The sequence below is a fragment of the Theobroma cacao genome, chromosome 2, assembly GCF_053813885.1.
Source record: "Theobroma cacao isolate CCN51 chromosome 2, ASM5381388v1, whole genome shotgun sequence".
Classification (NCBI taxonomy): domain Eukaryota; kingdom Viridiplantae; phylum Streptophyta; class Magnoliopsida; order Malvales; family Malvaceae; genus Theobroma; species Theobroma cacao.
The window spans coordinates 35,027,156-35,040,806 of NC_142640.1; the positions used below are offsets into that span (position 1 = coordinate 35,027,156).

The 13,651-nt window shown below is 32.8% G+C and overlaps 1 long non-coding RNA gene across 2 annotated transcripts; it reads left to right on the forward strand.

Annotated features, from left to right (window-relative positions):
- The first annotated feature begins 1,502 nt into the window (after positions 1-1,502).
- Positions 1,503-4,377, forward strand: LOC108660799 (uncharacterized). 2 transcript variants are annotated; one of them, XR_001926490.2, is made up of 4 exons: positions 1,503-1,702; positions 1,900-2,441; positions 2,592-2,696; positions 4,146-4,377. It is a non-coding gene; the product is annotated as an uncharacterized LOC108660799 (long non-coding RNA). The 2 variants fall into 2 exon arrangements; XR_001926492.2 differs by having other exon boundaries at positions 1,504-1,702; positions 2,597-2,696.
- Positions 4,378-13,651: the final 9,274 nt, after the last annotated feature.

Consider the following 13,651-nt stretch of genomic DNA (forward strand, 5'->3'; position numbering starts at 1 on the left):
AATGTCTTAATCCTCTTTCAAATCTGATCCAAATTTCTTTTTGATATAACAAAAAGGGAGAGAATAGTTTTAACAAGCAAATTTTGCATATCAAACTCTAAAATCAAAGCTTTCTTAAGAATGAAATTAAGTTCTTTAAAGGCATTAAATTAAAGGGGAGCATTCATTAAGGGGAGGAATTTAAAATTGAAGGATAGTTTATAAATTTACACAATTTTCAAATCTTTTAAATTCAAGGGAGTCTATTTCAAAAAGCTTGAGTAAAGTTTGCTCACTATTTTGTCATATAAAAAACGAGGAGATTGTTAGCTTTATAACTTTCAAATTGATTTCATGTTTTGAAATGACAAAGGAAAATGATCAAAATTTCCTTTAGGTATTGGTAAATCAAGCCTAAACATCCCTTAGTACTTTCAAATAACTTTGAAAAGAAGAACAAATGAAAAAGGACTTTGAAAATTGCTTATTGTTCCAAATCTATCGATACATGTTCTTCATGTATCAATACATTTAGACAAGTATTGTGTAATACCCCGCACCCTCGCTGGACACAAATAAGAACTTATAGATCAAACGAATGATCGTTTGATATGAATTGACGTGCTAAAGAGCGACAAAGGATGAAAGGAATGTTTTAGAATAAAATGCTTCGCGCGAGCAGAAACAACAATTAAATAATAATATTTTCGTTGGAGAGGAATTAGTAAGCTAAAGGATGATTCGAAAATAAATCGAGATGTAATGATGTGTTTCGGGACCAAAGAAGGCAAGTGAAAAATTTTGAAATAAAATAATATTTTATTTAATAAAATAATATTAAAATATTAATATTTTATATGTTGTCGGAATTAGTTATGAAAAATGAAATATAACTAATTTAAGTGGGGGAGTTGAAGTAAAGAAGAATTTTGAAGGAAAACGACGATAATTGCGTCAACTTGATTTTATTAAATCAAGCTAACGCGAGTAAGTAAATATTTAAATATTATGGTGACATCGCGTTGAAGTACAATTTCGATATTTTGATTGTACGCGTGTAAAGGAAAGAGATAGATGAAAATTAAAATTTTTAAACGCATCGAAAAGATGAAATTTTAAAATGTGAAAGTTGGAGGGTTATGTGGTAAATAATATAAAATCAAGGATTAAGTGCAAATGTGTTAATTGAAGTTAATAAATATATATATCTATAATAATATAAATATAGGTGAACAAAAGGGCAGCCACCCATGTGATCAATATGTAACTTAAAAATATATATATATATATATATATATATATATAATAACAATAATAATAAAAGAAGAGAATGAAGGTGGTGGATGGGAATGAAGAAAGGTCAAAGTCATTTGGAATAATAGTAAATTCGGAACCAAGTGGAGTGAATGGCCGGTCATACAAAAAAATCAAAGGAACAAAGACACAAAGAAACAAAGAAAACAGAAGAGAAGAATGTAGATATGATGGTGGGGCCGACCATGTGAGATGAAAGACAAGAGAAGTCGGTTATGAAGAGGAAAGAAAAGACCCAAAAGTTGAGCAAAAGAAAGAAAAGGAAAAAGGAAAGAAAAACCGAGGGAGAGGAAGAGAAAAGAAACAAAAAAGTTTACTCTTTTCTTGGCATGGTTTTGCTGCACTTTGAGGGAGAAAAAGAGAGCTTTTGCTGTAATTTTTGGAGGAAGAAAAAGCTGAAAATTTTGAGGTAAGAAAGCTGATTTTTTTTAGGTTAATTGCTGGAATTTTTGAGGTTTTTATGGCTGATTTTGGTACTGAAAATTCAAGGTTTTTGTTGTTGAAATTGTGTGAATTTGCTGCTGGAAATTTTTAGAGGTTTTTACTGCCATTGAAGGACAACTTTGGCTACTGGAAATTTGAGCTGTTTGTTGCCAATTTGTGCAGAAAAATTTGAGTTGTTTGCTGCCAATTTGTGCAGAAAAGTTTGAGCTATTTGCTGCCAATTTTGTGCAAAAACATTGGAGCCGTTTGCTGGTAGTTTATGTAGGAAAACTGGACAGCTTTGTGCCGCCAAAATTGAGAAGTTTTGTTATTGGAAATTGAGCTGGAAATCTGCTGATTTTAGAGCAGAAAATTACAGCAAAATGGTGAGAAAATGAGGCTTTTGGTGACCGATTTTGAGAGGAAAGGAAGAGAGGAAGTCACGGTGGTGAAGAGAGGAAGACATGGTGGTGAAGGGAGTGACGGTGGAAGAGAGAAAAAGAAAGAAAAAGAAAAGAAGTAGAAAATAAAATTGGGCATGGCCCAAATAGAAAATAAATGGGCATGACCCAATAGAAAATAAGTGGGTGTGGCCCAATAGGAAATAAACAAATAAATGGGCTTAGCCCAAATAAGAAAAATAGAGAAGCCCATGGAGAAGGCCCAAAGGTCATAAAGAAATGAAAAAGGCCCAAAGGTCATAAAGAAATGAAAAAGGCCCAATGGTAAGTTAATGTTATATTTTAAAGTTTATGGGTAGTTTAATATTGTGCATATTTTGGATGAAAAATATGCAAGTTGCTTAAGGAATTTTTAATTGAGTTGCTACTCATACAAATGTGTGCTTAAGTATACTGAGTTTAAATTGTTGCTAGGAAAGTTTGTCATGGAGGCGTGCCGAACGAAGTATGTGACCGACAAATAAGAACAATTATAAACACGTACGAATCAATAGTGAAGTAATATCCCACTATTATGAGGTGAGTAGGGGGTGTCAATTTTAAAAATTTCATATATATATACATGTACGTATATTTTACGTGAAGTGCAAAATTTTTGAAAAGCATGCGTTGATAGAATTTTAAGGAATTGTGGGTGTAAGTTATTTTTAGAAGTCATTTGAAATATATATATATTAGACGTAAAGTGTTTTAAACAGGGAAACAAGCTTTTCAAAAAGATTTACATCAAAGGAAAATTATGCCTTATTGTTTGTGTGGTGTGCATTCATGAAATTTATTACATATTCACTATGCTATTTTGATACAAAATATCATGCAAATATTTACAATGAACATTTTATGAAAAGAGAGTTTTAACGTGATGTGGGGATCGATATTTTGAGAAAGATTTAAAATATCCCCTTGAAGATCAAATTTGGAATTCTTTTAAAAGGTGATTTCATTTTAACCAAGAAATTCAAAAGTAATTGAAGATTGCTATTTGTTGTGTTATAAATTATATTTTGAATCGAATGGCTTATGATAATGTGGGCTTGATTGGTTGGTTGGCAATTGTATTGAAATACGGATTGTTTGTTTGCTTTGAAAGGTTGTGAATTACAATAATTGCCATGTTATTGAATTTTATTGATTGGTGGGATAATTATTAGCTTATTGCAGTAGGCGGGTTCCGTGGACCAGCCTATGAGAGGGGCATGGTAACCCCATTTATATGTACTTACCTTGGTCGGAGAGGCGAGTAAGGTAACTCCCGAGGTACAATTTTAGAGTTAACTTCATGCCAAACCACCACGTGAGGGTGAACTCAGCCAACGCCAAGGAACGACTATGTTTTCAAAATAAAAATATGATTTATGCGTACCTGACTTTTTAACAACCTTGGCGGACTCGGTTAGGATAGCCCCAGGCCAAGGTATCCATGACAACCGAGTATGAGAATGATTTTGGCACAAGCCAAGTTTTTAAGAAAGTCATAAGCCATGCTGTTTATTTATGACAAAAATGTAATGGTTTTATATGAGTTGAAATAAGTTTTAATATTATGAATTATATTTCTCTGCATGGTGAAAAAGGAATTAAATGGTTTTTCGCAACTCTTTTATTTGTTTATCTATGAAATGAATATGTAATTCCTCACATATAGGGCGAGTCATAATTTGTGCATGATTTTAAATATTATTTGGTTTTGTGGGAGCTTGCTAAATTTTATTGATTTGATTCGAAAATGATTATTAATATATTTTGATGCGAAAAATTTTATTACCCCGATTATTTATATTTTATAAGAAATTCTTGATTTTTATATAAGGCACAAACCCTCGTTTGAAACGAATTGCTTTTATAATCTTGCATTTTTATATTCAACTGATCTGCCGTTTGCTTGTTTCCCATCTATGCCCTACTCGTTGAGTCGATGATTATCACTGAATCTATGAGACTCACACCCCTTTATTTCCCTTTTTGCAGATAGGGATCAGCCTAGCGTGTAGTCAGTGATGCATTCGGTCCACCGTGAATAGATAAAGGCATCTCCTAGCAATTTATTCCGAGTCGCTCCGCTGATAGAGGTCAAGTCGTAGCATTTTATTTATTAAGTTGTAAATGAATTCTAAATTTTTATATAGCATTAATTTGGAGATTATAGATTTTAATGCATATACTTACGAATAAAAGGAAAAAGTTTGTATTGATTTTTATATTTATGGTTCAATTTAGTATATGAAAGTATCAATATTATATGGTGATTGAATGTAGTGGATTAACGAGCAAATTCTAGACAGGCTTGTTCGAGACTTGGCGGGTCTTTTTCGGAAGTCTTAGACGCCGGCAGCGACCGGGGAGAGGTCGTTGCATATTGATAGAATTGAAGATCTATTGATACATTTTCTTATGAAAAGTCAAAATTTGTAAAGTCAAAACTCAATCCATTGATACTTCGTTAAATGTATCGATATAAATTTTACAAAATGCTCATTGCCTAAAAAATGTATCGATAGATTTTCTTTTTGGAATGGTTAAACCCTTACAGCCTAGTCAAAAGTATTGATACATTATCAACTGTATTAATAGATTTTTCACAGAATACATTTTTTCTAAAATATATCAATACATCACAAAATGTATTGATAGATTTCCTCGAGTTTAAAAAAATAAATGCATCATGTATCAATACATTCTTAAATGTATCAACACAATATGCCCATTTGAGCCTAGATTGAAGAGCTAAACAACTATTTGAGTATTAAATTCACTCCTAACTGCCTTAAAAAGTTCCAACAAGTATAAATACGGGCTCTTACCACATTTATGAAGTTTGGAAGACTTTAAAACACATTTCTAAAAGAAGAATTCAACAACAATCATTCAATACTGTTTGTTCTCCTTTTTAAGCATTTAAGTCTTCTATTGTATCATTTATTGAGCCTTCAATTCTTATTTTTTTTCTTCACCAAACATTGTACTTAATTTGCTACTTAGCCTTTAAAAGCCATTCTAGATGCACCCATCTCATTGATTGTATGTTTGTGAGTGGTTATATCTTAACCAATTGAAAAGGTAGTGTTTGAGTGGTTATATCTTAACCAATTCAAAAGGTAGTGTTTGTGTGGTTATATCTTAACCAAAGTAAAAGGTAGAGTGGTTGTGCTTGATCCATAAAAGGTATTGTATTGCAAGGTTGTGCTTGATCCATAAAAAGCATTGTATTGAATTTCATCTCAATAGTGGATTTTAAACTCCTTAGTGAATCTAAGGGAAAAGACATAGGCAAGGAGGTCGAACCTTTATAAAAGCTCTTGTGTTATTTTCGCTTTATTCTTCTCAAATTTATTTGTATTCTTAACTTCTTTCTCTCCACAAAAATTTATTGTTTTGCTCGATTTGAAAAAAAGTATTGGTTTACGAAAACTTTTATTTATTGTAAATATGGAAAGAAATTTCAAAATATTCCAATTCACCCCTTTCTTGAAAATATTCACATTAAGCTTATTGTCAAGACCCGAAACTCCCCTCGAGCCCGTGACAACCGTCGCGATGTCCAGATCGACACTCATTACCCGGAATGTCAACCGAAACTCCGCAAGGCTTTAATATCAGCTTCTCATTTCGCTTGTGAGTAACCATTGTCAAATGTCACGTTCTAAAAGATTTTAAACTATTTCCAACTTAAAACAATAAAAAAAATAATTGTCGTCTCATAGGGGTAATTTAGTCATTTTTTCTTGAAAATTTTGAAACTAGCTAATAATGTAGTGTATGGTGCAAAACACATATTTCATAATCAAAAATAAATTTGAATGTCTAAAACATTTGTTTAAAATGTAATTATGACTATTAGAATAAAAAAAATATTGAATAAAATACTCAATTTTCTCATAAAATAATATTTTTAAAACACTGCGTAAATAATTTTTACAGCATAAGAGCAAAATAAATTCCTACATACAGTAGTACAAATAACTACAGCATGAAATTTAATTTACAGTGACATGTGGACCCCCAAATGACAAAAATGAACGAAGGCTGCAAACCTACAGTTTTTGAGGAAGTAAAGCCAATTGTAGCCTTCGACGATATCAGTTATCTATAGCTTATACTGAGCCTGAAATGGGTGGAAAGGAGGGTGGTGAGACAGATAGCATCTAAAATATCTAAAGTTAAGTAAATGGAGACAGATAAAACAGTTTAATATACTATAATTCATCACCTTTCAACTCATTTCAATCAAATAAAATCAATTCATATAAATCGAGTAATCAACATGGTTTATGAATTTCTTAAAACTTTGGCTCGTGCCAAAAATCATTTTCATACCTAGTTGTCAAGGATGCCTTGATCGAGGGCTATGCCAACCGAGTCCGCCAAGGCTGTTAAAAAGTTATGTACGCATAAATCATATTTTTATTTTAAAAACATAGCTGTTCCTTGGCGTTAGCAGAGTTCATCATCACGAGGTGGTTTGGCGTGAAGTGAACTCTAAATTTATACCTCGGGAGTTACCCTACTCGCCTCTTCAACCGAGGTAAGAATATGACCAGGTTCCGTGCCCCTCTAATAGGCTAGTCCATAGAATCAGCCCACTACAGCAAGCTAAACCCACCATACAATAAAAATTTAATAGCATGACATGGCAATTTTATCATTATCTAGCCTAGCAAGGCAAACAACAGTTTATACATTTCAACACAAATACCAATTCAACCATTCATGCCAATATTATCATAAGCCATTCAATTCAAACCATGATTTATAACACAACAATTAGTCTCTAATTACTCCATTTTCAAAACCATTTTTCAATTTCAAGATAATTTTATAAAATCATTTTCATTTAATCACATTGGTTTATAAAATCGAAAAATTAATCATTTAATTCATTTTCCATAAAATTCACAAAATCGAATAAAACATACTTTAGATAATTAAGATGATAGTAAGGTTACTCACAATGTCTAGAGTGTGGATTTTCGAAGTACTCTAACTACTAGTCTTCGAATGCAATTTCCTTGCCTTTATCGGAGGACTCACCAGCTTGACATAGTACAAAATCGAGAAACTTACTACATTGGTACTAAATCAAAATTAAACTAATTTAGACTACTAATGCATGATATGGAATGCAAAATGCACGGGTAGCCATCTAAACCCGGTATTGGCCTAATTCGTCTTATCACCCAATTAATTGGCCAATATGTCCAATTCAGCTCCAAATTGCTCCATTTCTTTTCCAATACCTTAATTCACCAAACACAAGTCGAATAACCTAAAATTTGACAAAACCATCTTCACTTTTATTCTTAGAATTTTCGGTCAATAATGGTGCATTGACACCGTGATTTTTCCTACTACTTTTCCACACCATAATTCATCATTTTCTAACCAATTCTCTTAAAATAAAAATCAAATTCATCCTCACTCAATACAAGGTAGGTTCGACCATTGATGGGTGATGGAGAAAATGAATTCTTTTCTTGTTGTTTTGCTTCTAGACATGATAAACTAACTAAAAACACTAACATAACTTGAAATCAAATCAATCCAACATCATTCTCTCTCCATACCCATTCGGCTAGCCATGAATTCACCATGAAAACATGAAATTTAACCATGAAAACTAAGGAGAAATGCTCAAGGAAAATAGATTTCAAGTTTAAATTGAGAAATCCTACCTTTTTCACTTGTTTTCCTTGATTTTCCACACTTTTATTCTTGAAATTCTCCACCTAGGGTTCTTGTTCTTTCTTTTCTTTCTTTGTTCTTCTTTGGCCAGCCAAATGAATGAGAAATGGGCTGATTTTGTGCTAATTTATAAGGAAAATAATTAATGGATGAGATTTTGACACATGTCACCATTCAATTGGTCCATGTGTCATACTTAGCCATTAAGCAATCTCTCTCCACCACTTAAATTTTCTCAATTATCCATGATAATATTGGGTAAAATCCATGTGCTGGACAAGTGTTGGGTGGTGTAAAATTACAAATTTGCACTTGGGATGGAAAAATTACCATTTTACCCCTATGCTCTGAAAAATACCGAGATTACAATTTTTCACTTCTCAACCTCAAATCATACTCCAATAAGTCAAATGTGATCAAAATCTTTCAAAAAAAAATTCCCATTTTGTCCTCGAGTAGCAAAATTCTCATTTTGCCATTAGATAGTGAAATTTTCAGTTTGACTCCAAATTGATCCTCGAACTCCAAATCACCATTTTAAATCATTACGGTACTGTAAAATTTTCAATTTCACACTAAAATCTCTATTTGATCTAGTTCGAGACTTAAATCAACTTTGTTGTACCTCTAGGTAGAATACCTACTTTTGTAAATTTTTTGGGACTCTCCTAACATGCAAACATGCTATCCATAACATATATGTCATGACAAGTATTTTATAAGATCAGACTTTACAATTATTGCATTAACAATCGTCATTATATATCTCCTTCCGTTTTGGTGATATAGGAACATTAGGAGAACTAGCTTCGACCCCAAGACTTTGTGGGAAATTAAGGAAACCTAACTAAAGATGAGTTGAATCACTAAGAGCAACTGAAAGGAATTTGATCACTTTCAAAATGAGCATTAGTAAATTTGTCAAGCCCTATCGAATGTTAATGTTGTTTTATAGTTGCTATAGAAAAGCATATGGGTTTTAAAACATTACAAAATAATTTTACTCTGATAACACTTTTATCAAACTTTTACATTTTTAAAATTAATGAAGTGTGACTCAATGATATTGGTTTTGAACAATTTACGAGCAATTTTGGTCTCCAAAACCCATGATGGATGAAGAGTACTGGTTCTTTAGTGTCACAGCCCAAATATTGGGCCATGATCGACGCATGGGCCCAATGGGCATAGCCCACTAAGCCCAAGCAAGCCTTTTTATTCAAACCCAATCATCATTCCCAACCATCATTTCTAAAACCACATATTGAAATTTTGAACTAAAAATATTTCAGTAATATTCTATAGTGACCAAAAACTCACAATTTTATTATGTCAAAATAATGTCACCCATTTGCCAACTCATAGTGGCATATGTGATCAAATATACATAACTGACTTATAATATGGATCCTAGCGGATTACATTACATATAGGTGTTCACAAGTAACAGACCCTTGACCATCAGCAGAGTGACCGTGGGTGAAGGTATAGCTACTGAGATGCCATAATACCTACCAAGAAGGTGAGCATACGTGGACAAATCTAGGTCCCAACTGCCTCCAAATCTGAAACTATGAAGTTTAAAAACATGAGTATAAAACTCAGTGAATGAACATAAAAAGGGAACAAGCAATCAATAGGAAGAATTTGGAAATCATGATGCACTGGTTTCAAAAACAATGCAATTGATTTAGTTTTTTACTAAAAACTCCTCATTTCAAACTTTGATCAATAACCTCATAGTGTTGCAAAAACCCATGATCAATCCATGAAGTTAAATGGGTGAAAAATAGGTCAAAATCAAGCAAAATAGCAAGCATGGCAACAAGTTTCTCACTGCAGCAAAGTTCATTCTCGCTGCATCGAGAAATAGTGTTAGTTTGCATGTGTTTTTGTTTTTCTATCATATCTCCCGTTACAAAAGTCCAATTGACCTGATTTTTAAACCATTAGGAAGCTAAGAGACAAGGCTACAACTTTGATGTGTACCACTTTTCGAAGTTCGAAAGGGAAGGTTATCAAAATATTCATTTAAGTGAAAGCATTGCATCAGAACCTGAGAGTTTCTCGCTGCAGCGAGTTGTTGGCTGCCAAAAGAGAATGTTTCTCGCTGTAGCGAGAAGCAGGGCACCTAAGTGTAAAAAGTTCCTTTGCACTAAAAATCCATTTGGTGTTGCAATAAAAATCAATTTGCAAGAAAATGGGAAATTCTAAAGATTCATCATGCCAAATTTCACATGCATTACAACCATATGCCATATTCATGAACTTTTATTTCACAAACATATATATACTTATATACATAAATAAACACCAATACCACCATCATCTCACCCAGCTCATGTACATCCCCCCACATCGAGCACATAGCTGGAGTCATCGTGTGCATCCCCCCACATCGTGCACAGTTAGTGCCATCGTGTACATCCCCCCACATCGTGCACACGGGTACTATCATCATACATCTGCCTCACCATAGTCATCACCAGCATATGCATCCCCCCACATCATGCACATGCACGGTTATTATTATCACACAATATCAACTATCAATGCACAACATATATATATATATATATATATATATATCAACATAATGTAGTAGTGCATAAATCCATAACAACCATATGTCATAACATAGAGACAATTTATCAAGGGCTTGTTCCCAAGGCACACATTTTAAAGAAAAGTTGGATAAAATCAATCAATGTTTTTTGCAAATAGTTTCACATTCCCAAAATAGTTTTGAAATGCAAGTTCACTCACCAGTCTTATTGATTCTTTTGCTTGACTCTAACCTTAACTAATGCTCTAAATGGACATGTGAGGCCTTGTTGGAACCTACACACACACAACATCACAACCAACCCAAATTGGCATTAATATAATTCCAAAAGCTCTTTCTTAAATCAAGTTCCACTAGTTATTCCTATCTAGCTTCGAATTGCCATTAAATGGCTATCTATTCTTTCTACTCTAGTAACTCTAGAAATAAATAAACAACCCTTAATAATAAAACAACTCACAACTCCAATTACTAGCCATTATCAACAACCTAAAATCAATCCTCATTCATTACTCACCTTGGTGGATTTGTAGTTGAATTCCTTCTCAAGAATACTCAAGCTATCATGGAAAGTCTCTCTCTTTCTCTCTCTAAAATTTCCAACTAGTGAGAGAAAGTGCTGAACAAAGACTTTTTAAGTGTTTTAAGGTGAGAGAGTGAAAGAGAACAAAAGGCTCCATGAAGAGGTGTTCAAAAGCATGAAAATTGAAGCTAGAGAGAGAAAGTTATGGAAGCTTTATTAGAGGCTCCCATGGAGATGAAGAAACGTGAGATGGGAAGGAAGAAGAAATGGCTGGAAGCTGTTGGAAATTGCTGGAGCTTTAGATATTTATATCTAAAGTTTATCCATTTCTCACTTAAATTACCAAAATGCCCTTAACATGGTCATTTTGTCTTCCTCTCATCCTTTGTGCAACCTTTTACTCTTTTGACACTAGGGCAAGGTCCATAATAGTCTAGGAATACTCGAGTTCATGAAAACATAAAAATTTAGACTTGAGATGTAAAATGACAATTTTGCCCCTATCGTGGAAATTATCACTAATTTTATCTTCTTCATTTATTTTCCATCATAAACATCATTTATTCATTCTTTAGGCCTATTTAGACCTTAATAGCATCAAAGAAACCCACTCGTAGGAGCTCACCAAGAGAAATTACGAAATTACCCCTGGTCCGCATTATTGCTTTTACTTCTAGTTATGTGTCTATGGAGATTGAGATTTCACAGGTTCACTTCTGAATTACCCTTTTAACTCAGTAATCAACCTCAATTCGTATCCGTAAACTTTATTAGCCACCGTATCAAAATACGAGGTACTACAATCTCCCCCACTTAAAATGAATTCGTCCTCGAATTAAAATCTGCGTAGGGTGAATAATCAAAGTTCTAAAGTTCTACCACATCACTTTCGTCGGGCATTCTTAAAATAGAACTTTGGTTTATGCATCATATCGATTTTCAATCTTATAGAAAACTCGACAATGTCATAGTATATAGTTATGTGCACTACTCTTGTTGGATCAAAATAATATCATTCTTTATCTTATGAAGAGAATTCAAATATGCTATTAATTCTGGTCACACCTCATTAAAATCATCCTTAAATCATCAATCATGCATGTTTACCTAACCATCCACAATTCCTCTACCTTGATCTTTTATCAAACCTTCTAACATTCTAGCATTTATTCCACCATTAACTATGGGTCTAAATGGTCAACCAACCTCTATTCCGTTCTACATACCTCCATACAAATTCCATTCAAGCATTTCATAATACATAAGGCTCAAACACTCTTTATTTATTCATATATATTTAACATCACGGATTATTCAAATCCAGTAACCATTAGTAACCATATTCCCAAAAACAAACTCCAATACTTTTATGATTGAGTGCTCACTAGATAAATCTCAACTTATACCACAAGGCATTTCAATAAATTATGACATTCCACATACCCCCTTATAATCTTAACCAATCTCTTTAATTAATAACTCAAACTCTCAAGATTAAAGTTGCTCAAAATTTTTCCCTTTAAAGTTCCTTTCCAAGTCTTATTTTGATTACTAATCATTTCTACATTTCCGATGTCATAGCTAATTTGCTCATCATCAATCACCCACAACATATCTAACTTGAAATTCTTCAAATTTACTCCAAACATCAGATTTCATGGCCTCATTAGTTTATCAATCTGAAGATCAAATTAAACATTTATCTCTCCTTAAGTGCACTTTAAAATTTAAGAATCATCTATTAAGACCTTTCTGATATTAACTTCTTTTGTCCTTTTTACCTTAGAAAATTAAATCCATAATCATTCATTTAGAATCATGAGCTTTATACCAATTAAGGTAGATTTTACACTTTTAATTGTACGAATTCAAATGCACACCTTTACGCATAAGCTATAAACTTTTCCCCGCATCTTTATATATCAAAATTATATTTATTGAAGCTATACCAAAACCGATACATCATTTTCCATTGCCCCTTAGGATATTAAATTCATGTCATACTTCTCTATTTGTGTACTTCATAATAACCTACCAATTTCTAGCTCACAATTAAGTTAGTTCATATGCCAAGCCTCTCAAGGCTATATCAAAACACCAAGTTTTATCACGATATAATAGAATTTGATGAATTCATATCAAAAGTATAAACACTTACTTTTAAGCTAACAACATTATAATCCACTTGTTTACTACCAAAAGTAGTGATAAATTATCTTAATCATTGTCTAGCACTATAACCATTGATAGAATATCATCATTGAATCAAATTATAACTAACTCCGCATGAGCTTTTATACTAATATGCAACATATATATATCCATACATATATATTTCCATAAAATTTAACTTCAAATAGCCTTAGGCATATCAAGCTTAATAAGCCATCTGTAAAACCAAAATAACCAACAATCAAGTTTAGAATCATTTTGTCATGACTCGGTACTCCCCTTGAGCCCGTGACAACAGTCGCGGTGTCCCGATCGACACTCATTACCCGAAATGTCAACTTGAACCCCGTAAGGCTTTAATATCAGTTTCTCATTTCCCTTATGAGTAACCATTTCCAAATATCATGTTCTAAAAGATTTTAAGCTATTTCCAACTGAAATCAATAAAAAATGATTTCTGTCTCACATGGGCATTTTGGTCATTTTTTCTCAAAAGTTTTGAAATCAGCTAAAAATGTAGTATGTAAGTATAAA